This window comes from Marmota monax, unplaced genomic scaffold (assembly GCF_021218885.2).
Source record: "Marmota monax isolate L192 unplaced genomic scaffold, Marmota_monax_Labrador192_F-V1.1 WCK01_AAM20220418_F8-fsc00170, whole genome shotgun sequence".
Classification (NCBI taxonomy): Eukaryota; Metazoa; Chordata; class Mammalia; order Rodentia; family Sciuridae; genus Marmota; species Marmota monax.
In genome coordinates, this window is record NW_026692395.1 from 2,355,382 (window position 1) to 2,378,217 (window position 22,836).

Sequence of the window (22,836 nt, forward strand, 5' to 3'; positions counted from 1 at the left end):
TGGGCTGCAGTGTGGAATTACCACTGTCACCCACAAACAGATGCACAATGGCATGACTTTTCTGTAATCTCACACTAAACTGTGCAGGAGAGAACATTCCCTGCCTCTTTGTGCAATCATTGATAAATGGCATCGTAGTTCTGGGTACTCTGAAGGCTGAGGCAGTATTGCAGAACAAGACTCTTTGTTCTAACTATACATACACATATCTATCAAGGGCAGATGCCTGGGCCTTCATGTCTGCTCTCCCTCTCGAATCCTTGGAACCTAGGTGTGAGTGCTGCTTCAGTGCAACACACCTATTCAAGGATTCAAAGAGGCTGAGCCTTGTCTCCATGTTGAAGGACCAAGTTATGTATTCATCTCCTCTACCACCTTCCCACCTTCTTTTCAGTATTTGAATTTGTTGTAGGGTGCCAGACTGTGTACTGGACGTTAGAAACACAGTGGTGAACAAGATGGCCAAGGGCCCTGGGCTTTCTAGAGGGTATCTGTGGGAGAATAAACTTGCCCTGTGGACAGGTACCTCTGTCTGAGTATGAACTTTCTCTTTATTCCAAGCTTGCTGAGTGTCAGATACTGTGATGGGGAAACATACATTGGGTGATGAGACTCATGCACCCACTCATTGTCATCATCAGGGTTAGATCTGGGCAGAGGAATGAAGGGAATAAAATATCCCCTTCATGGTAGCATCCTTCAACATGTGTGTGTGCATGTGTCATCCCAGCCTTCTTGCTACCCTCTAAGTATGCATGGCAGACTCTCAAGTGTGATCTGAAAAAGATGGCATTCACAGAGTGTATTCAGAGGTTTTGTCTGAAAAAGCATGTTTATGTGACCTGTGCATGGGGGCAGATACATACACACACCTGGGGAGGGGCATCGGTCTTAGATGTGCATAGTGATGTTTTGCCAGGATTGGATCAGGAGAGAGAAATATGCACAAAGACACACAAACAGAGTACAGGTGCCTGGGCCTTCTGCTCTGCTCCTCCTCTCTAATCCTTTGTCCCTGGGTGAGAATGCTTTCTGAATGCAATGCACCCGGGCAAGGATTCAGAGAAGGGGAGCCACCTCTGCATGAAGAAGGACAGAAGATCTGTACAGCACCTCTCATCTTCTTGCCTGCATCTTGCCAGCTTTGTGTCCCTCATTCATTTTTTTTTTTTTTTTGTTTCTGCAAGTACCATGTCTCGAGCAGTCTGCTGGGCATGGGAAACAGACAGACTTGGCTCCTGCCCTCCTGGCTCTTATTGGGCGGGGGGTGGGTGTGTGTGTGTGGGGGGGAATTTTATCATCATCCATCACCTCTGCATGCCCTGAGGATGCCACATAGGGAATCTCTTATCTACCCTGTTCAACTTGCACACAAGTCAAACTCACTCTCATACTGACACTTGCAGGAGACGCTTCTCTATTACTTCAGTTCAATCCTAAGTAATTGCCCTGGGCAAAGGACAGTAGGCCTCCCCACATCCTGTACAGCCACAGAATGGGATCCTAATTAGAATCACTTCTACTCCATGTATGTATAATATGTCAAAATACACTCTACTGTCATGTATAGCTAAAAAGAACAAATTAAAAAAAAATAAAAAGAACAGCAGGCCTTCTTGTTAAACTCACACAAAGGTCTGTAGGTGCTGAAATCTCCTGTTCTCGCTCCCCCTCTCTAATCCTTGTTATCTGGGTGAGAGTGCTTTCCAAATGCAGTGCACCTGGGCAAGGGTTTCAAGAGGGAGAGTATCATCTTCACTAGGACAGAGCACCTCTGTGTCCTCCTTCCATTCATAAATGACTGTCTATTGAGTACTTACTCTATGGCAGGTGGTGTGCTGGGCAGTTGACCCATATTATAATGGGCCTCATCTGGCCCTATCTTCAGGGAGCATACAGCTCAGGGAGAATGCACTCCGCTCCTTATTCATTCAGCCTGCATGTCGTGAGGGTGGGTAGATTGCAGATTGGGACTTGATGCATACCATCCCACATGCACCCATACTCTTTCCTTCCCTCTTTTCTGGGTCTTACACCGACATGTGTGGGAGAATCTTCTAGATCTCAGTACAGTCACACATAAGTGCACTGTGTGCAGGGAAAGGGGCCCAATGGGTTACCCACACACAGACCCATACCCACAGAGTTGGTCCTCTGATGTACTCTATTAGTCACATTGTTACAACTAGGTGCCAATGCTTTCTTGAATTACAGTTCCTGAGCTCTAAGGGACAGGAACCATGTTTCCATTTAAAGGGACATGAACTCCTACATGTCAAATTTCTCTCCTCCATTCCTTTTCGTCTATAAATGCCAGGTACTATGTTGGTCATCGAAGATAAAGGAAGGATAAAAATGGATAAAGGTTGCTTCCCTTTATTCTTGTAGGAGACTACTAAATACTCTATGATCTATGGATGTTGTGAACTAATGGACTCTCTGCTCAAAAGAAAAAATGAAGTAGCTTATATGTTCTTCATTATCCAGTGTGCATGCATGACCATGCTCAGGTTCTGCTCAGTGAGATTTCTTTTTTTTTTTTTTTTTTTTTTAAATATTTATTTATTTATTTTTTAGTTTTCGGCAGACACAACATCTTTGGTTTTTGTATGTGGTGCTGAGGATCGAACCCGGGCCACACGCATGCCAGGTGAGCGCGCTACCGCTTGAGCCACATCCCCAGCCCTCAGTGAGATTTCTTAAGCTCTCCCTATTCCTCGGCTTCCAGACATACCCAGAAACATGGACTTTTGTGCAGGGAACCCACTTACAGGGATGTAGGAGTTGAAACCTGTTGTGTTCTCCCCTTTCAGGTTCCACTGTAAAGACCAGTGAGCTTTCTTACGCCTCCCATAGACAGGGATTGAATGAGGGGAATCTTCTTCCTGTTGCTGCTGTATGAGACAGGTCTTACTCATCTGTACACTCACATGTGAACATAATATATACAGAAAAGTGAGCCTTCCCTGTAACTATGTGTGAGCACACACATATAAACAGGTTGTGGGTGCCTGAGCCCGGAGTCCTCCTCTCCCTCTTGAATCATTGTACTAGGGTGCCAGTGCTGAGGTATGTGTCCATATGGTGCACCTGGGCAAGCACTCAAAGGCTGAACCACTTATGCATACAACAACCTGTACATAACACCCATCCTTCATTCATTTATCTTTCACAAACAGATGAACCCCTATCATGTGGCCATCATGGACATTCAGGGTGAGCAAGACTGACATGGAGCTTGTCCTCACATGTCTAGTGGGCATGTTGAAGCGAGTAAACTTCCTCTGCACTCGTTATTCATGCATACACATGTGCCAGGGAGTGAACCTTCTCATTGTGTCCTTCATCCCCCATCATTTTTACACACACACACACACACACACACACCGAGTGCTCAGATATAGAAACGCAGAAGCTATGTCTCCCTTGCACAGAGTTGCATCCCTAGTGTGTATAGGTCAGAAGAAAAAAAAAACATTATTAGCAACCTTCTCCCACCCAGGCCCAGTGTGCAAGACAGTGAGCTTGAAGAAAAGTAAGCCCTACTTGTTGCTCTTTACACATACACATGCAGAAAAGACATTTCACCTTTGTGTGATCCTAGGCAAACCACCCATGTGTCAGATTGCTATTTCTTGTGTATATACACACACGTGATCTGAAGATGCCTGAGCCTTCTATTCAAGTCCCTTTCATTCTTGGTGCATGGATACAAATACTGTCCCAGTCCATTGACTTTATACAAAAATTCAGAGAAAGGGAATCTCATTCATGTTTAAAGGTCTTTTTGTTTTTAGAGGACTGGGGATTGAACCCAGGGGTGCTCTACCACTGAGCCACATCCCCAGCCCTTTTTATTTTTATTTTGAGTCAGCGTCTTGCTAAGTTATCCAGTCCGACCTCTTCAGTCTTCTGCCTCTCCCTCCTGTGTCACTGGGATTACAAGCATTTGCCATTGCACCCAGCTAAAAGTAAATTCTTTATATCATCCCTACTCATTCTTTCATTTATTTAATGCCCAATTGGGGTAATGGTTCTCAAAGTGTGTTCCCTGGAGCAGCAGCATCAGGATCTCCTGGAAACTTGTTCAAAATACAAACTTATGGGCTCCATACCTGACCTACTAATTCATAAACCACAGCAATCTGGATTCTAACAAGCCTTCTGGCTGATTATTTTTTTTAATATTTAATTTTTAGTTATAGGTGGATACAATATATTTATTTTATTTTTATGTGGTGCTGAGATCGAACCTAGTGCCTCATGCATGCTAGGCGAGTGCTCTACCTCTTGAGCCACAACCCCAGCCCCCCTGACTGATTCTTATATTCACACAAGTTTGAGAATCATTGACTTAGTGTAAGTGCTGGTAACACTGTGATGAGCCAGTCAGTTAAGGGGCTAGTAGGGAATGAACTCCCCCAATTCTCATGTATGTTTCCATAGCCCAATGTGGGGAGGGGCACCATTCCATTAGTCTCTCACATCTCCTCCAGAACCACACACTTGATGAGCACAGGAGGTTAAATGAACATACAAGAAAGGGAAGGGGAGAACCTTAACACTAGTTCTCCAGGCATTATGTTCCTTGAACCTGTCATGTACCTGACACTTTAAACAGACACACACACACACGCGCGCGTGCGCACACACACAGTGTGCAGAAGAGCGAACTGCTCCTTCTCCTATACCCATTGCATATCGGAGTTGTGAATTCTCAAAACACCTCCTGTATGCATGGATTACAGGAGGGTGAGCCTTGTCATCATGAATCTTCTGCCAGACAGTTCAGTCGACACATACTTTTTGATTACTCTTGATGTGCCATGTGCTGTGCTAGGAGTACCCTTTTGTATAAGGGACAGTGTCTCTCTCTCCAGGACTTCCTATCCAGTGGAGATATGTGGTGAATGGGCTTCCCCAAGCTGAGGACATAGGCACTTAGGTATACCAGAAATTGAACCTTTTTGTTCTTATGCATACCCTTTCCCCCTTGTGCACACCTGTGTAAATATAGATATTTCTATAAAAACTGAAAGAATTGGGAGGGCCTTTTTATTCTACGCTCTTGTCTGCAGGAGTGTGAATTTCCATGCTAAAAGTAAATGCATGCAGCTGTGCATGTGGCTCAACTCTGATTTCTGCTCACCATTGCCTATGTTTGCAACCTCAGCATGAGTGCTGTCTTATCAGTGAATCAGTCTTGTGCAAAGATACACAATCATGAGCCTTGTCTACATGAAGGATAGAGTCTGTGCAGCAGTTTGCTTTTTGTTGCTCATCTTTTAAGTGAGTCATTTGTATATTTTTGGTCCATCTGTCCATTCATTTATCTATTCCATTAACAAATGTACTGATTTCCTGCTTTGGGGCAATGCCATGTTGAACTAACTTGTCAGAAATGCCAGCCTTACTGTCTTGTCAGTTCATGGTTAATATACTTCCCCATTGTGTCCAGTTTTCTGTGGATGGGTGGGCTCAGGATGTCAGAAATTGGGCTTTATCCCTTCATACAAATGAGTGTACTGTGCATGTGCATGTCATGGACATATCCTCAGCCTTCTGCTCTGTTCCATCTGCTTCCCTGGCTGCCTAGATGTGAGTGCTATCTTGATGCACCACCTACTCCAGGATACAAGAAGGGCCCTTTACTACACATAGAAGGACAAAGTGCCTGTGAATCTCCACTTCCTCCTCCTTTTTGTTCCCTTCCCCTTTCCCTTCCCTTCTGCAAGTCCTGATTAAGCACTTAGGATGTGCTGACACTGTGCTGTCAGGGCCATAAGCACTTAGTAGTACACCAGATGGACTTGGTCCTTGCCTCAAAGAAGATGTGTATAAGAGTGGACTTCCATGTCACCTAATATTCCTGTATGAGTTGGCAGTGGGCCACAGAATGGGACTTAATATTGACCCCCTCTCCCAACACACCCAAAGTATGAGACCTCTCATTCCCATTCTCACACAGACCTATGTAACAGAGAACCTTCTCCAAATTGAACAGTATTGGGCCCTGAACCTTCTTCCCTGCTCCCCCTCTCTAATCCTTGCTGTCTGGGTGCTAGTGCTGTCTCAATGCAATGCACCTGGGCAAGGATTTAGAGAGGGTGAGCTCATCAGCATCAAGAAGGACAGAGAGCCTATACATTAATGCCTCCCTCTCTCTCTCTTATAATAGTTTTTTCTTCCTGTCCTGGGGATCAAACCCAGGACCATACACATGCCAGGCAAGCACTCCACCACTGAGCCATATCCCCAGGCCCTTGTAATAGTTTTTGAGTGACATGTATGTGTTGGGGAAGCACAGAAGAGAATAGTTAGGAATTGCAGGCATTTTGGTGGTCTTGCTATGTACTAGAATAAATCTCCTTATTAAATAATGTCCACATGCTTAGGTACCCAGAAGATGAAAGTGAGTTTTCTATGTATTCCTCTTCTGTCATCCACATACTGGGTAGTAGTCAGGAACCAGAGCCTTCTGATCTGTCCCCACCCCCATTTCCTTTCAACCTAGAGAAGTGTGTTCTCTCAAGTGCTGTCTCCAGCCAAGAATTCAACAAGAGGGAGCCATGCCTACATCTAGAAGATTAAGTGTTGTTATGTCTCCCTTCTTGCTTTCCTCAATTTCTTGATTTATCAGACTATCAGAAGCATAAAGAAGAGTAGATTTCCCTATGACCTATTCCATGCACATGTCTGGTTGAAAACAATGAGCTTTCTTGTTGCAGGTAGGTGGAGTACTTGCATACATATACAAACATGCTGTTCCAGTACTTGATCCTTCAGTTCTGCACCCTCTGTCATCTGCACTGCAGAGGTGCCATGCTTTCCATCTGTGTGCATGGGCCTAAGGAAAGTGTGCATTGTTATATTAGAATACTGTTTACTTTCCCATCAGTTCCCTCAGATTCAGGCATTTTTTTCAGCAGTTACTTAGGGAGCACTTACTATGTGTTAGCCACTCTGCTGGTTGCTAGAAAAACAGCACTGAACTAAATAGGCAGCATTGGTTGTTTAGTCTAGTAGGTAGATAAAAGTGTTTCTTAGAAACTTATTTTTGTCAGTACTGGGGATTGAACTCAGGGTGCTTTGCCACTGAGCTGCATCCCAAGTTCTTTTTATTTTATGTTGAGACAGGGTTCTCAGTAAGTTGTTGAGATTTGTCTTGAACTTGCTATCCTCCTGCCTTAGCTACCTAAATTGTTGGGATTACATGTGTGTACCCCTGTGTCTGGCTTTGGAAACTGTTTAACTTAGGTTTGGGTGTAGAAAGAGACAGAAGATCATCTCCCCATTTATTGATTGGGTATTTTGTTTATTATTTTATTTTTTGGGTGTTTTTTGAGTTCTTTATATATGTCAATATTAATTTCCTATCAAAAGAGGGGATTCTCTCTTCACACTCTTGTTTCCTTTGCTGTACAGAAAGAAGCTTTTCACTTTGATGCTATCCCACTTACTGATTCTTGGTTTTATTTCTTGAGCTTTAATAGTCTTATTAAGGAAGTCAATGCCTATACCAATATATTGGAGTGTTGAGTCTATGTTTTCGTGTAGTAGCAGTTGCAGTGTTTCTGGTGTAATTCCTAGGCATTTGATCCACTTTGATCAAGAGATAAAGATCTAGTTTTATTCTACATATGAATTTCTGGTTCTTCCAGCATTATTTGTTAAAAAGGTTGTCTTTTTTCAACATATTTTTGGTGCCTTAGTCAAGATTCAGATGACTGTAGCTGTGTGGGTTTATCTCCATCTTCTGTTCTATTCCATTGGTCTTCATGCCTGTTTTTATACCAGTCATACAGTTTTTGTTACTATAGCTCTATAGTATAATTTGTGATCAGCTATCAATTAATGGGCAAATGATCTTAACACACATAACTAGAAATGGCCAATAAATACATGGAAAACTGTTCAACATCCCTATTAATCCAGGAAATGCAAAACAAAACTAACACTGAGATTTGATTTCACTCCAGTTAGAATGGCAATAATTACTAGCAATGACATGGGGGAAAAGGTAGAGTTAAACATTGTTGGTGGAACTGCAAATTATAAACCATTTTGGAAAGCAGTTTGGAAAGTTCTCAAAAGAGTAAGAATGGAACCACCATATGATCCACCTATCCCACTCCTTGGCATATATCCAAATAATCTAAAATCAGCATACTGTACTGATGCAGCCATATCAATGTTTATAACAATGCAATTCACAATAGCCAAGCTATGGAACCAACTTAGGTGCCCATCAACAGATAAATGGATAAAGAAAATGTGGTGTGTGTGTGTGTGTGTGCATGTGTGTGTGTGTGTGTGTGTGTGCGCGCGCGCGCGCATAATGGTGTATTATTGAGCCATAAAGAAGAGTGAAAGTATGGCATCTGTGAGTAAATGGAGAAGCTGGAGAACACCATGCTAAGTGAAATAAGGCAGATTCAGAAAGTCAGATGTCGAATGTTTTCTCTCATGTGGAAGCTTGAGAATGAGAGAATAAAGTAAAAAAAAAAAAAAAAAAAAAAGGAGAATCTCATGAAAATAGAAGAGACACCAAAAGAGTAGAGGAAGGGGAGAGAAGATGGGAACATGGTGTAGTGTTGGGGAATGAAGTATACTAAATCATGCTATTTTCGTGCATGACTATACCACAATGAATTCCATTTATATATAATTATAATGCACTCATTAAAATAATAATATAAGGGAGATACACAGAGTAGAACAAGTAAATCAGGGAGAAGGAAAAGGATGGTACTAAGGAACTCTTGGGCTGAAGTGATCCTGTTGCCTTAGCTTCCCAGATAGCTGGGACTATAGGCCCATGCCATTATGCCCTACAGTAATTCTTTTTTATGTTCCACATTGTTTGGGTTTGGACAAATGCATAATGACATGTAACCAACATTATAGTACACAGAGTGGTTTCACTGTAAATTCTTTATGCTCCACCTCCTCAACCTTTCCCCTCCCCTATTCTAATCTTTGGCAATCACTGATCATTTAATGTGTTAATGGTTTTGCCTTTATATATTTACTCATTTATTTGTTTATTTTTTGGGCACCAAGGATTGAACTCAGGGGCACTCAACCACAGATCCCCAGCCCTATTCCGTATTTTATTTAGAGACAGGGTCTCACCAAGTTGCTTAGTGTCTTTTGCTGCGGCTGGCTTTGAACTCATGATCCTCCTGCCTCAGCCTTCTAGCTGCTGGGATTATAGGCATGTATCACCTCGCCTGGCAGCTCATTTATTTTTATTGGTGAATAATGTTCCATTGTCTGAATGTACCACAGTTTACTGTAGTCCCAGTGACTCAGGAGACTGAGTCAGGAGGATCACAAGTTCAAAACCAGCCTTGACAACTGAGTGAAGCCCCTAGCAAGTTAGTGAGACCCTGTCTCAAAATAAAAATAAAAATAGAAAGGGTTAGGGATGTAGCTAAGTGATAAAGCACCCTGGGTTTAATACCCAGTAGCAAAAGAAAAAAAAAATAATTTAATATGCCATAGTTTATTTGTATTATTCATTTATTGAAGGGCAGTTTAGTTGTTTCCAAGTTTTGGCCATTATGAATAACAATGCTATAGACATTTGTGTGCAAGATTTTTTATGGACATAAATTCTCAGCTCAATTGGGTAAACACAAGAAATGGATGGATCATATGGTAAGACCATGTTTAATTTTGCAAGAAACCACCAAACTGTCTTCCATAGTAGCTGTACCTTTTTATATTCCCACAGGCAATGAATGAAAGTTGTTATGCATCCCCATCAGCATTTAGTTTTGTCAGTGTTTTGGATTTTAGCCATTCTAATAGATATGTAGTCTTATCTCATTTTAATTTGCAATTGCAAATTAAATGACATTTGATGTTAGGCATCTTTTCATATGCTTCTCTGTCTGTCATCAGAGTATCTTCTTTGTTGGGTGTCTGTTCAGGTCTCTTGTCCATTAACTGGGTTGTTCATTTTTTGTTGAGTTTTAAGAGTTCCTTGTATCAATCCTTTATCAGCTATGTCTTTCACAAATATTTTCTCCCAGTATCTAATTTGTCTTTTTTCCACTCTGCTAGCAGTGGCTTTGGCAGAGCAACAGTTTTTAATTATAAGAAAGTCCAACCTATTGTTTTTTTCATAAATCATGCTTTTGGTATCTTATCTGAAAACTCATTGTCAAACCTGAAGTTGCCTATATTATTTTCTAGGACTTTTATAGCTTGTGTTTTTACATCTATTCCTGTGGTTCATTTTTAATTAAATTTTGTTAAAGTCGAAGGCCTGTGTCTAGATACATCTTTTGCATGCACATGTCCAGCTGTTTCAGCACCATTTTTAGAATAGATTATCTTTGCATCATTGTGTTGCCTTTGCTCCTTTCTCAAAGATCAACTAACTATATTTTGGGTAGTGTAATTCTAGGTGCTCTGTTCTGTTCTGTGGATTTATTCTGTCACCAATATCAAACTGTCTTGATTACTGCATCTTTTTTTTCAGGATGCATCACTATTTATTTTATTTTTATTGGTTCTTTTTATAACAGTAGAATCCATTTTGACATGATTATACAAGCATGGAATATATTTTATTCTAATTCAGACCCCTGTACCTCTCCTTCCACTTCCCTTCCTACTCCCCCTACTCCCTTTCCTATATTACTTCATCTTTTTTTGAGGGAGGTACCAGGGGCACTCGACCACTGAGCCACATTCCCAGTCCTATTTTGTATTTTATTTACAGACAGAGTCTCACTGAGTTGCTTAGCACCTCGCCATTGCTGAGACTGGCTTTGAACTCATGATCCTCCTGTCAGCCTCCTGAACCACTAGGATTCTAGGCAAGCACTACTGTGCCTGGCTATGCTTTCATTTTATTTGTTTATTTTATGCAGTACTAAGGATCAAACCCAGTGCCTCACATATGCTAGGCAAACATTCTGCTACTGAGCTATAGCCCCAGCCCTGCTCATATAAATCTTGTATTTTTTTAAAATAATTGACTAATAGTCTTTTTATATTTATTTTTTAGTTGTAGTTGGACACAATACCTTTATTTTATTTTATTTATTTTTATGTGGTGCTGAGGATCAAACTCAGGGCCTCACACTTGTTAGGCAAGCGCTCTACTGCTGAGCCACAACCCCAGCCCTAAATCTTGTATTTTGATAGTTTTACACCTAATTATTTCATTTTTGATACTACTTTAAATGACATTGTGTTTTTAATTTCAAATTCCAATTTTGCACTGTTGGAATATAAAAAAAGTTGACTTTTACGTATTAACCTTGTATCTGGCAACATTTCTAAACTTGCTTATTAGTATCAAAAGTGTTTTTGTTGATTCTGTGGAATTTTCTACATACTCAATCATGTAATCACTAAACAAGGACAGTTTTTTTTTTATTGGTTGTTCAAAACATTACAAAGCTCATGACATATCATCTTTCATACATTTGATTCAAGTGGGTTATGAACTCCCATTTTTACCCCAAATACAAGTTGCCGAATCACATCGGTTTCACATCCACATTTTCACATAATGCCATATTAGTGACTGTTGTATTCTGCTACCTTTCCTATCCCCTACTATCCCCGCTCCCCTTCCCTCTCATCTTCCCTCTCTACCCCATCTGCTGTTATTCAATTCTCTAACAAGGACAGTTTTGCTTCTTCCTTCCTACTCTGTATACATTGTTTCCTTTCCTTGTCTTACTGAATTCCTTAGAACTTTCAGTATGATGTTGAAGAGGCTTCCTAGAAGGTAACATCCTTGCTTTGTTCTCAATTTCACTGGGATAGCTTCAAGTTTCTCACTGTTTAAGTATGATGTTAGCTGTAGATTTTTTTGTAGATGTTCTTTATTAGGTTGCAGAAATTCCTTGTATTCCTAGTTTATTGACAGTTTTTTATCATAAATGGGTGTTGGATGTTGACAAATGCTTCTCTGTATCTATCAATAAGATCATGTGATTTTCTTTAGTATGTTAATATGATAGATTATGTTTATTTATTTTTGAATGTTGAACTATTAACCTTCAGTAACTGGGATAAATCCCATTTGGTCATAGCATGTAATTCTTTTGTTGTATTCAATTTGCTAATATTTTGTTCAGGATTCTTGCATCTTTGTTTTCAGAGATATGGGTCTGTGATTTTCTTGTCATTTCTCTACCTGGTTTTGGTATTAGGACAATTCTGGCTTCATAGAATGAATTAGGAAGTTTCCCTTTGCTTTTATCTTCTGAAATAATTTGTAGAGAATCAGTATAATTTCTTCTTAAATGTTTAGTAGACTACACCAGTGAACCCATCTGGGTCTGTGCTTTCTGATTTGGAAATTTATTAATTATTGATTTACTTTCTTTGATAAGTATAGGCTTATTTACATGATCTTTTTCTCCTTGTGTGAGTTTTGGTAGATTGTGTATTTCAAGAATAACTAGTCCATTTCATTTAGTTATAAAATTTGTTGACATAGAATTGTTAGTAATGTTCCTTTATTATCTTTTAATGTGCATGTGATCAAGAGTGATAGTCCCTGTTTTATGTATCATATTAGTGATTTGTGCCTTCTTTTTTGGTTGGGTAAGTTGACAAGACATTTATTATTATATTGATCTTTTCAAAGAACCAACTTTTTGTTTGACTTTCTCTTTTGATTTACTGTCTTCCCTTTCATTGAATTCCGCTCTGATTTTATTACTTCTTTTCTTCTTACTTTGGATTCATTTTGTTTTTTTTCTATTTTCTTAAAGTGGAATCTTAGATGATTGATTTTAGATCTTTCTTTTTTTTCTTATAGATGTAAAAAGAAGTGCTATCAGTTTCCCTCTAAGGACTGGTTTTTCTGCATCCCACAAATTTTTATGTTATTTTTCCTTTTGATTTTGTTCAGTGTTTTTTAGTTTCTCATGAGACTTCTTTGACTAATGTAATATTAAAAATGTCTTTAATTTCCAAATTATTTTGCTTTTTTCCAGCTGACTTTCTTTTATTGATTTCTAGTATAATTCCATTGTGGTCTGAGAGCATGATTTATGTTCTTTTAAATTTGTTATGGTGTATTTTATGTCCCAGACTTGATCTATCTTAGTGAATGTTGTATGTGAGCTTGAGAAGAATGTGTGTTCTTATGTTGTTACACAAAGTATTCCATTGATGTCAAGGAAAAATTCAGTTGATTGATGGTGCTATTCATAGTTTATTTCAGTAAACTGTGTACTTATTGATTCTGTGCCCATTGAATCTATAAGTACTGATAAAGGAGTGTTAAAGTCTCCAACTATAATAGTGGGTTCATCTATTTCTCCTTGTATATCAGGTTTTGGTTCACATATTTTGACATATCCTTTAAATAACATTGTTATTTAAATGTTAGGCACATACTAATTAATGATTGTTACATACTCTCAGAAATTTGATCCCTTTATTGCTATGTAATGCTCCCTCTATCTCTGATAATTTTCTTTGCTCTGAAATCTTTTTTTTTTCCTGAAATTAATAGACTACTCCAGATTTGTTTATATTAGTGGTAGCATGTTATATCTTTATATCCTTTTCTAAAGAGTAGTCTGTTGTAATTCTTACCCTTGCCCATATATACATAAGGTGTTTATTTCCCCTGGCTAATTGCATGATGTTTGTCCTTTGATTTTCTGCAGTTAGGATATGATTTGCCTAGATGTAGAATTTTTTGGCATTTATCTTTCTTAGATTTCTCTGAGCTTCATAAACCTGTGCTTGGTGTACCATTATTAATTTTGGGAAATTACCAGTCATAATCACTTCATGTATTTCTTCTGTTCCTTTCTTCTTGTGGTAGTCCCATTATGCATGTTACATCTTTTGTAATTGTCCCACAGTTTTTGGATATTCTTTTCTTTGCTTTTTTTCCCTGTATTTTTTTCCAATTTGCATTTCAGTTTGGGAAGTGTCCATTGATGTTTCTTCAAGCTCACTGATTGTTTCCTTTCCTGTGTCCAATTGATGAGCCCATTTAAGGCATTCTTTGTTTCTATTATAGTTTTTTTTTTGATCCTTGTTGTTTTTTGTCTTTTGGTATACCTTATGATTTCTGTTGAGAGCTGGACAGGATATACTGAGTAAGCAGTAACTAAGGTAAGTAGACTGTTAGTGTCAGTTTTTTTAAAAAAAAAAATTCATCAGAATATACCCTGACATAATCACAAAATCTTGGAACACAACCTACTCCAGTTTGATTCCCAGGACTCTCCCTTCTACCCTTACCCCTACCTCCACTCCACCAATTCCTCTTCAATCCATCTGCAGTTTACTTTTTTAAAAAAATTAGTGTTCTGAGGATATACCTGATGCCAGTACCTACTGTGCCACATCCATGCATACACATATAAAAGTTTGGTCAAATTCATCCCACTTTCCCTTTTCCTGTTCCTCCTCAGTCCCTTCATCTAATCTATTGATTTTTTTTCCTCTAATTTCATGGAATTTCTTATCCACTTTTTCCCCTTTCTCTGTCTTTATTTCTTTTTTTACTCTCCTCCCCTTATTTTGGACTAGTTTCTGCATATCAGAGAAAACATTTGACCTTTGGCTTTTGGGGACTGCATTATATAACTTGGCATGATAATCTCCAGTTCCATGCATTAACTGGCAAAAACCATAAAGTCATTCTTTATGGCTCGGTAATACTCCATTGTGTATATATGCCACATTTTCTGTATAAGGCTGTGTCACTGTAGTATGCTGATTTTAAATCTTTTAGATATATATAGGAATGGGATAGCTTGGTCATATGGTGGCTCCATTCCTAATTTTTTGAGGAATCTCCATACTGCTTTCCAGATTGGTTGTACTAATTTGCAGTCCCACCAACAATCTATAAATCTATTACCCCACATCCTTGTCAATGTTTATTATTATCTATCTTCTTGATAACTGCCATTCTGACTGGAGTCAGATGAGATCTCAGTGTAGTTTTTATTTGGATTTCCCTAATTGCTAGAGATGTTGAACATTTTTTCATATATTTGCTGAGAATTCAAACTTCTTTTGAGAAGTGTCCATTTAGTTCTTTTGCCCACTTATCGATTAGGTTCAAGAATCACATAATTATAGACACAGAAAAAGCATTTGACAAAGTAAAGCATCCATTCATGTTTAAAACACTACAAAAAACTAGAGATACAATGAACTTTCTTCAACATTTTAAAGGCTATATATAACAAACCCAAGGCCAATATTATTCTGAATGGAGAAAAACTGAATCATTTCCTCTAAACACAGGAACAAGACAAGAATGCCCACTTGCACCACTCCTGTTCAACATACTCCTTGAAACTCTAGCCAGATCAATCAAGCAAGAGAAGGACATTAAAGAGAATCAAATAGTAAAAGAAAAGCTCAAATTATCTGTTTGCTGACAACATGATCCTATATTTAGAAGACCCAAAAAACTCCACCAGAAAACTCCTACAGCTGATAAATGAATTCAGCAAAATAGCAGGATACAAGATCAACACTCAGGAAACAATCATGTTTCTAATACACCAATAATGAATCTGCTTAAAAAGAAATTAGGAAAATTATCCCATTTAAAATAACCTCAAAAATACTTGGAAATCAATCTAACCAAAGGAATGAAAGATCTCTACCATGAAAACTATAGAACACTACAGAAAGAAATTGAGGAAGACCTTAGAGGATGGAAAGACCTCCCATTTTCTTAGATAGGCAGAATTAATTTTATCAAAATGACCACATTAATAAAAAGCATTATACATATTCAACACAATCCCTATCAAAAGTACAATGACATTCTTCACAGAACTAGAAAAAAATAGTTCTGAAATTTGTTTGGAAAAATAAGAAACCCATATAGCTAAAGTGTTCCTTTCCTATACGCATTCCTTACTTTCTTACTCTTAAAGTTTTTTGTATACTATGTTAAATATAATTGACACCAGGAAGTATCATTGCCATCCATTTTGATTTTTGGTTTTTAATATAAATATTCTGTCATATTCAGAAAGAAATCCTGCATATGGAATATATTTTAAAAAATTCGATCCAAAATGACTATACATATATTTTTAGTATTTTTAGTTGTATTTGGACACAATACCTTTATTTTATTTGTTTTTATGTGGTACTGAGGATGGAACCCAGTACCTCGCACATAGTAGGCAAGCATTCTACTGCTGAGCCCCAAACCCCAGCCCGACTGCATATTTTAAAAGTCCATTCTTGACATCTGTTTGAGATAATTATGGATTGAAAAAAATTTATCTGTTCATTTGATAACTTATGTTAACAGTTTCCCTTGTGATACCAGTCTTACATTCCTGGAATAAATCCTCCTTATATATAACAGGGAAATCTTTCAACGTGATGCTATATTCAGCTTGTTAAAAGTTTATTTAGTAGTTTTATATGTGTGTACCATAGTAAAAATGATCTGTAAATGTCTAGTGTTGTCTTTGTCAGGCCTGGCAGTCCCTTATTTTTGAACCTCCAGGGTGCTTCTGTAGTCATCCCATTTATCACACACTTGAAAGCCCGTGTAACAGAATAGTTATTATTATCTGAAGAATCTCTGAGATAAAAACAAAGAAAAGCTTATCTGCTAATGGAAGATAGTATATTATTGTTTAATTTTAATTTTTCTGAATTATTAAAGCCATTTTTATTTTTAATTACTTTTATTGGTGCATAATCATACTTAATATCAAGATATTCATACATGATCATAGCATAATTTTTAAAAAATATTTATTTTTTAGTTTTTTTAAATATTTATTTTTTAGGACACAAAACAATGCCTTTATTTTTATGTGGTGCTGAGGATCGAACCCGGGTCGTGCCCATGCTAGGCGAGCACTCTACCTCTGAGCCACAATCCCAGCCCAACATAGCATAATTTGATCAATTCATTCCCCAGTATCTCCCCTCTTTCCTTCCTTCTTCCTTTCCCTAGATCCCTTTGTCTTCTGTACTGGTCTCCCTTCTATTGTGATTCTTTCCCCCCACCCTTTTTCTTTCTATCTTCGACAAATGAGAGAATGTGGCTATTTTGAAGATATGAGTTTTAGCTAATCATCTGTTGGAATTCAGTTATAATGATTTAAACAATCACTTTATATATCAAGGCTATTACTCCTTTGGAAAAAATTGCATAAGGTATTAGTTTGTCATCAGCTTCACTTTCCCAGCTATCAAACTCTGACTGGTATGTCCTCTTTTCCCTTCTCATCAATCATGGGTATTGTCCAAGTACAATTTCTCTAAGATAAGTTTTTTCTCTGCTTCAGCAATTCTTACCATGTGGTCTGTGGGTTCCTGAGATCTTTTTATGGGAGGGGGCTGTAGGATCAAAATTATTTTCATATTAATATTAAAATAAAATTTGTATTTTCTACTCATTTTCTTACAAATATAGTTGAATTTTTAGAGGATACATGATGAGTGATGATGGCATTGCTCTGAAGGCCAAGAGAATAAATAGAAGCAGAATCCAGCTGTCCTCTATTTAGCCAAACATTAAAGATATTTGCAAAATTTTTTCTCATTTTTATTTTGGAAAATGTAGTTATTTTTTAAAAATATTAATGCTAACATAATGAGTTCAATATTGTTATTTATTTAGTGTTATTTATTCATTGTTTTATTTATTTATTTAATGGTGCTTAAGATGGAAACATGGACCCTGCCCACACTCTACCACTGAGATATACCCCCATTTCTATTACATTGAAATAAGTGAATAAATATATCATTAAATATGTCAAAATTTTAATATCAAATGCAGTAATTAAGTATAGATAAAATCTCTGTATATAAGAGCTGTTTAGGGCTGGGTGCAGTGATACACGCCTGTAATCCCAGCATCCCAGGAGGCTTACAAGTAGGATCAGAAGTTCAAGGCCAGCCTCAGGAACTTAGTGAGGCTCTAGGCAACTATAGGAGACCCTGTCACAAAATAAAAAATAAAAAAGGGTGGGGATGTGGCTCAGTGGTAAAGCACCCTGGTCCAAACAAAAAAAAAAAGGAAAAGAATTTGCAGACTAGAGGAATCCTGAGGCCAAAATGTTTAAGAAGTGCTGCTCTGCTATTGCCTGTTCAGACATATCATCATTTCTCATCATCCTTGCCCATTTGTGAGGATGACTCTCAGATGAAGGCCACACTGTAAGAAGCAGCATTATGATTTCCTTCTGGGGCTTTATACCTGCAACTCTGAAAGGTGAGAACATGCCTTGGACTAAGTATTATACCAAACTTCTGAAGTAAGCACTTTCTAAGGCATCTAAGGGAACATGCAAGATTTGCATTTATTTCTGCTTCTCAAAATAAAATAACTAAGTGCTGGGGTTGTGGCCCAGTGGTAGAGCACTGGGTTCGATCCTCAGCACCACATATAAATAAATAAAATAAAGGTTTAAAAAAATAACTAAAACTGGAATTAGAGTCTAGATTGGATTACTTTCTGAGCCAAGAGGCAGTATGTATTTGGGAACACAGATTTAAGTAAACTTGTCTTTGAGTACCTCAAAGTATAATGGGCAGACAGATGATTTTATGTGTGTGTAAACTTTCATCACTTTCACTGTTACACTTAGGATTGTCCTAATATTTTATATTAAATGATATGACAGTACTCATCTCTTGGTCAATTTTAAATTGTCTCTTTTATACCCCCTTCTTCATCTTTTGCACTCCCTTTTCACGTTTGTAGTATCTGTCATATTTTACTTTCCCAGAATACCATGTGCAGGTCAACAGATATTTTTGGAGTAAAACCAAGAAATAATAGAGTTTATTGCTGCTCTGTGCTTATTAGTGTTGAAGTGTGTGACATGCTTTATATTTTCATTGGAGGGGTCATGTGTGTCAGCCCACCCACATATTGGTTTATACATTTGTATTTGCTAAATGGGTTACTTGAATATTAATATATTTGAACTAACACGTGTCAATGTCACTAGTAAAACAGGATACCAACATGCCTTACCACAAACTGGCACCACCCCGTTCACACCCAACACCTGGCTCTTGCCTTTATCTTACTACCAACTGGTGGGAATGTGTGTTCCTCCTTGTGTTGCTCCTTTTCTATTGAAATCACCTGCATTGAAATTGGAAGTAACAAAACTTTTCCCTGCCCTTTTCTACTCTCTTTATTCCCCCCTACTGCTGCCACACTTACCTCCTAAAATAGGTTTTAAAAAAATATATATTGTTTTTAGTTGTAGATGGACATAATACTTATATTGTTATTTATGTGGTGCTGTGGATTGAACCCAATGCCTCACACATGCTAGACAAGCTCTCTTACAGCCTGTTTTTTTTTTTTAATATTTATTTATTTATTAGGTGTAGATGGACACAACACAATGCCTTTATTTTTATGTGGTGCTGAGGATTGAACCCAGGTCCCGCCTGTGCTAGGTGAGTGCTCTACTACTGAGCCACAATCCCAGCCCCAGCCTCAGTGTCAGTTTTTTATTGTGTTTGTTCTCAAAAACCATAGTGACTCCACTGGTTTTCCAGGTCCTTCATGACCCACCACTATGCAGTAGCGCACAAGATTACTGTCCTCTAGTCAGGCACAAATGCCAGCCTCATTCTCATCTTTAAGTCTTTGGCCATTTTGTTTCCTGGGTGTTATGGTTTAGATGTGGTGTCTTCCAAAAGGTCACATGTGAGACGATGCAAGGTTTGGAGGAGAAATGATTGGGTTATATACTTAATCAGTGAATTGATCCCTGATGGGATTAACTGAATGGTAACTAGAGGCAGGTGGGGTGTGGTTGGAGGAAGTGGTTCATTGGGGGCGTGGCTATGGGGTATATATTTTGTATCTGGAGAGGAAGTCTCTCCCTGCTTTCTGATCACCATGTGAGCTGGTTTCCTTTGCCATACTCTTCTGCCATGATGTTCAGCCCCTTCTGGAGTCCCTGAGGAATGGAGCTGGCTGTCTATGGATTGAGACCTCTGAAACAGTGAGCCCTTAAGTAAACTTTTCCTCCTCTACAGTTGTTCTAGTTGGGTCTTTAAGTCATAGAAGTGAAAAAGCTGACACTGGGCCTGGAATACCCTCTCTCCTCCATCAGATCTTCTTTAGCGTATATTCTCCTTTCCATTTCCTGAATACCAACTGCACTTTTATTCTAACCATTGAACACATACCTGTTGTGTCCCTGCATTAAGTGAAGACTCTTTCCTCTTCTAGACGATAAATTCCTTGAAAGTTAGGGACAGGGCAATAAACTCCTTTTGTATCCTCAGTTCCCTCCCCTCATAATGAAACATATAAATTTATTGAGTGTCAGCCATATAAATAAGTTGATTAGCTCTTAACTCTTCTTCCTCTACTGGAATTCTCCTCAGTGAGCACTTAATGAATACCTACTCTGAGACAACACAGGAGTTGCTGGAACAACAGAAATGAGAAGGACACTGTGTAATCACAAGGCTCAAGTGAAAGAGATTATGCAGGCAACATAGATGTCTGAACAAAGGGTGTATTGAGGGAAAAGCCTATTTGAACTGGCCCTAGATGGACTGAATGTGATTTCATCAGACTGGAAGGAGAACAGAAGTGGGGATGGGTAGGATTCCATGTATAGCATCTGGCCTGTATAAAGGCATAGAGACCTAAAATTACAGCCATTCCTCCATATCAGTGGGGGATTGGTTCTCCCTGGGACTTCTTACAGATCCCAAAATCTATGGATGCTCAGTTCCCTTATATAAAATGCCATAGTGTTTGCATAGAACCTACACCCATCTTCCTGTACCCACTGTATTATTTCTAGATTATTAATCATATTTAATACATTGTAAGTGTTATAGAAATAGTTGTTATTTAAAGGCTGTCATTGTAGTACAGAGCCATTTTTTCCAAATACTTTAAATCTGTGGTTGGTTGATTTAGCAAATGGGACATCCAGAGATACAGACAGAGATCCTTCATGGCCTATGGTGGGATATAACAAATATGTGGTAGGAGATAAGTCTTTCTGGGTAGATAGGATCTAGATTTGATATGACCTGAATATGTGATGCAAAGAAATTTAAACTTGACCCTGTAGGCAGTGAGGAAATAGCTTATAATTTTAAGCGAGAAAGTGACAAAGGGCATTTGTTAGCTTTGTAACACAAGTGTCAACTATTCAGCATTTCCCATTGATTGCTTTCCTACTTAGCCCTCCATGTTCTCTAGTTGGGCCAATAACTAAATTCCCTTTCATTGTTCCTTGCCTACCCCAAATTCTGACTGACCTCAGGCTTGTGCTATCTGGAAGTTTGATTTATTCCAGATGTGCCATTCTTTTCTTCCTCTCTTTTTTTTTTTTTTTTTTTTGTTGTTTTTTGGTACTGGGGATTGAATCCATGGATGCTTAACGACTGAGCTACATCCAGAGCCCTTTTTATTTTTGTTTTGAGACAGGATCTCACTAAGTTGCTGAGACTGGCCTCAAATTTGCAATCCTCCTGCCTCAGCCTCCCAAATTGCTGGGATTATAGGTGTGTGCCACCATCCCTGGACAGATATGCCATTCTTTGGATTGATATGTCATAGCGAAGCCCCAAGGTGTTATGGAAAAAGCACTGGGCCTGGAGTTCAGCTGGACTTGTGATCAAAACTCAAGTTTAAGGAACTTTCAGTTGTTTCCTAACTATACCGCTTTAATTTTTCATGAACATCTTTGCATCTGCAAAGTAAAACTAAACACTATCTGAATGAATTATCTGTGCACAAATGCCACTTTCACTTTTACTGATTGAATTTATTTCCTATCCCTAGCATCTGTTTTGCTTGATTTACTCACTGCTTCTAACTTTCTTTTGTTGACCCTTCCTTTCAATGTATTTATTAAGGAAACACTTTATAACCCAAACAGTGAACCAGAGAGCTGCTTCAGGAAATGTTTGAAATGAGGCTGTTCAGTTTAGCTTGATTGTTCCATGTCAGTGGGTTACAGGAAGGAGTTTTCAAGGTCCCTACGGGAAAAATGAGAAGTTTTCCAGTTTCTCCTTTGTTAGATCTTCTCTTGTAGCATCATTATTTTGTTTTAATGAATTCCCAGAATAATAGGTACACCCATTTGAAACTATGACTACAGGACACATTCCAAAGCCAAACATAAATTATTTTTGGATTTCCCATACTTTTTTCTCCCTATGATTTGTGTGGCTAATATAGAGTTGCTGGAACCATGTATATTAAATCACTTCCTGAATGAAATACATAACCAGTAGGGAGAGGGGGAAGGGACTCTGCATTGCCTTACAAACTTTCTTGCTTTCTTTCAGTTCTACTCACTGTATGAAACTCATGAGCATTTAATAAATTTATACTAAAAGAAAACTTCTTGAGTTGTGTTACTCTGTTAGCCTCAGTTTTTCTCATCAGCTAAAATGGTGGTGGTTTTCAGATAAGCTTTCTAGTCACCTGGAGTGTCTCCTGAAGAGATTGAGTGCTTTTTGTAGATTTGTTGAATGTAGTGAACCCTAAAACCAGACGAGCATTTTTGAAAATACTGATGTTGATGCCACCTGCATTTAAAAAGGAAAGTTGTCATGGGGTTGAGGTCATGGAACATGTCTTATTTATGTTTTATGTTTAGGTTAATATTGTTTCCATTTTTTTTTGTTATTTTCCTCCTGCTAAGTTTGAAGTAGCAACAAAGGTGTCAAATGGAATTCCTGGAAATTTAGGCCTGGAGTTTAAGGGAGCAATAAGAGCTATAGATACAGGTCAAGTATGCTTTCTCCAATATGCTGTGACCAGAAGTGTTTCAGATTTCAGAATTTTTCAAATTTGGGAATATTGCATATACATAATGAGATATCTTGGGG

The 22,836-nt window shown here is 38.3% G+C and overlaps 1 protein-coding gene across 3 annotated transcripts in view; it reads left to right on the forward strand.

Moving 5' to 3' along the window:
- Positions 1 to 22,836, forward strand: part of Clcn5 (chloride voltage-gated channel 5) — a 160,887-nt gene that overhangs the window by 82,059 nt on the left and 55,992 nt on the right. The gene's annotated exons all lie outside the window — the stretch shown is intronic.